This window comes from Bos indicus x Bos taurus, chromosome 29 (genome assembly GCF_003369695.1).
Source record: "Bos indicus x Bos taurus breed Angus x Brahman F1 hybrid chromosome 29, Bos_hybrid_MaternalHap_v2.0, whole genome shotgun sequence".
Classification (NCBI taxonomy): Eukaryota; Metazoa; Chordata; class Mammalia; order Artiodactyla; family Bovidae; genus Bos; species Bos indicus x Bos taurus.
This window is the reverse complement of record NC_040104.1, coordinates 8,497,192-8,499,855: the sequence shown is the minus strand read 5'-3', so window position 1 is coordinate 8,499,855 and position 2,664 is coordinate 8,497,192. Positions and strand designations below refer to the sequence as shown.

Sequence of the window (2,664 nt, the reverse complement as noted above, 5' to 3'; positions counted from 1 at the left end):
CACAATCCAGGGGTAGCTTCAGGCAAGGCCTGAAATGAAAAAGTGAAAGTGAGCATGTTAGTTGCTTAGTCCTCTCTGACTCTGCAGCCTCACACACTGTAACCTGCCAGGCTCCTCTGTCCATGGGATTGTCAGGCAAGGATACCAGAGTGGGTTGCTGTGCCTTCCTCCAGGGGATCTTCCCGACCCAGGGATTGAACTGATCGGGATGTAAACATATGATCAGGACTTGGTTTCCCAATCTCAGCTTTCTGTTCTGTGTGTGTGTGTTTTGGTGGTTGCTGCAGACTGAAAGACGCCCCTTTCGGCCCCAAGATGGGGGACAGGAGCTCCAGGTTGCTACAAACTGAAATCTGGTAATAAAGAGAGTCTTTATTCCCAGCAGGAATCCTGGGATGTACTCTGATTGGATCCCTGTGCTCTGGGAGGTCAGAGGCCTACCCTGAATCAGTCACTGTGGCCTGGGCTGCAGTGCTGATTGGCTTAGATCTGGGTCGTGGATTCTCCTCTGCAAGCTCATGTGGAAGACCGTCCCTCAGTGGTCCTTAGAGAGAGGTCAGTTGGACAGGGCTTGGTGCCTGTCAGGGAGGGAGAGGAGCAGAAAAGCAGCTCATACCCATGGCCCTGGCAGTGATCAGAGTGTGGTCCTCTCAGGAGGACTGAGACTCCCCTGTGTGATCCCTGCTGGGTGGTTGTTGCTGTAGGGCAGTTTGGCCTGAGCCCCTCTGTGCCTCCCAGAGCAGGGCTATTTGTCCACATGATGCAGCTGTCCTGAGAGCCCCCACCTGCTTGGGCTGCGTCAGGCCTTCTCTCCCCATAGCCACCCTGTGGGGTCATCTCAGGGTGGACCTTTCCCTTCCTGTTCTGAAGTTTGCCTCTTAGAGAAGGAGGTAACTGGAGGCATGGGGATGGGAGCCAGGACCCCACAGATGCTGAAGTCAGGGTAAAGCTGAGTGAGCCTGGTGGGCATGTGGGGCCCCATGGGTGTGGATCAAGGGTCATTGGGGGTGTGAGGACACCCAACTGTACCCCATCCTATGGGTCTGAAGGAAGAGGGAGGGGCTCAGGAGAAGGGCTTAGGGAGAGGAGGGGAAGACACTCCTAACTCTTGTTTTTACAGACTGTGTGACTTGAGTAAGCTACTAACACCCCCAGGCTTCCCCATTTGTCAAAAAGGAGTCATGTGACTGTTAGGATGAACCAGAGCAGTGGTCCCCAACCTTTTTGGCAGGAAAGGGGACCAATTTCCTGGAAGACAGTTTTTCCATGGACCAGGGTTAGGGTAGGGGAAAGTTTTGGTTTTGCCTGCTGCTCACCTCCTGCTGTGTGGCCCTGTCCTAACCAGGCCATGGACCGGTACTGGTCCCTGGCCCAGAGGTTGGGGACCCCTGAACTAGAGAATGTATGCAAGTGGGGTCGTTTGATCATCAGCATTTACTGAGATTGAGGTCTTCCAGTGAGCAGGGACCACACTGAAAACTCTGCATGGGTGATCTCCTTGTCTTCCCACAGCTCGCTGATGAAGAAAGCACCATTTCCCCTCAAGAGATAAGAAAAGTGAACCTCAGTGAAGATCAACAGCTTTCTCAAGGTCACTGACCTAGCTGTGCCTTCCATCCCAGTGGTCTAATTCCAGACTCCCCTCAACCACAGGAGTTCTGCAGTGAGGATGGGCTTTAATTTTACCCCAAGGCTGGGTGTTTGGATTGTTTAAAACTTTGTTTCTCTCATAATTATGCAGAGACAAGTTTGTACATAAACCTGTGCATTAAAAAAAATAGCTTTATTGATGGAATTCCCCAATGGTCCAGTGGTTAGGACTTGGTGCTTTCACTATTGGGGCCTGAATTCAATCCCCGGTCAGGGAACTATTAATAAGATCCTGCAAGCTATGAGGTTTGGCAAAAAGAAGAAAAAACTTCATTGAGATATAATTTTTAATTGAGATACAATTCATATACCATATTATTCAGCCATCTGAGAGCACAATTCAGTGATTTTTTTTTTTTTTTTGACACTGGCTCATGGCTTGTGGAATCTTAGTTCCTTGACCAGGGATTGAACCCAGGCCCTGGCAGTGACAGTGCCAAGTCCTAACCACTGGACTGCCAAGGAATTCCCTAGTGATTTTTAGAATAGTCAGAGTTGTGCATCTATCACTGCAACCTAGTTCTAGGACACTTTTTTCATCTTCAAAATGAACTTGGTACCCATTGGCAGTCATTCTCTCTTTCCCCTCCATCTTCCAGCCCTAGGCAGCCATCCATCTAACCTTGTTTTGTATATTTGCCTACATACTTTGATATATACTTTGAAATATACTTTCAAATAGCCGTTCACAAATGTACTGGCATACAGTCGCAGAAGCAGGGTATGAAAATGTCCCACTATATGCTCATGAGCCTGGTGTGTTATCACTCAGTGACAAAACCTTTGCTACTTTGAGGCGTAAAAATATAGTCGGTTATCTTCAGCTTCCTTACGCTTCGTCTCACACAACTCACAGTCAACTTAAGAAAGAGGTCTCCCTAGCCTCGTTTCACGGGACTCGGGATGGGAGTAAGCCCAAGGAGGGAGCCTGTTGGATGAAAAGTGCTGGGGCCAGAGGCGTGAGCAGGTTTGAGTCCTGCCTCCACCCCACGTGGTCAGGGAGTCAGCAGGGCA

The 2,664-nt window shown here is 49.6% G+C and overlaps 1 non-coding gene across 1 annotated transcript; it reads right to left on the bottom strand.

Annotated features, from left to right (window-relative positions):
* Positions 1 to 2,043: 2,043 nt before the first annotated feature.
* On the bottom strand, positions 2,044 to 2,115 carry TRNAD-GUC. Its single transcript has one exon. It is a non-coding gene; the product is annotated as a tRNA-Asp (tRNA).
* Between the last annotated feature and the right edge of the window lie 549 nt (positions 2,116 to 2,664).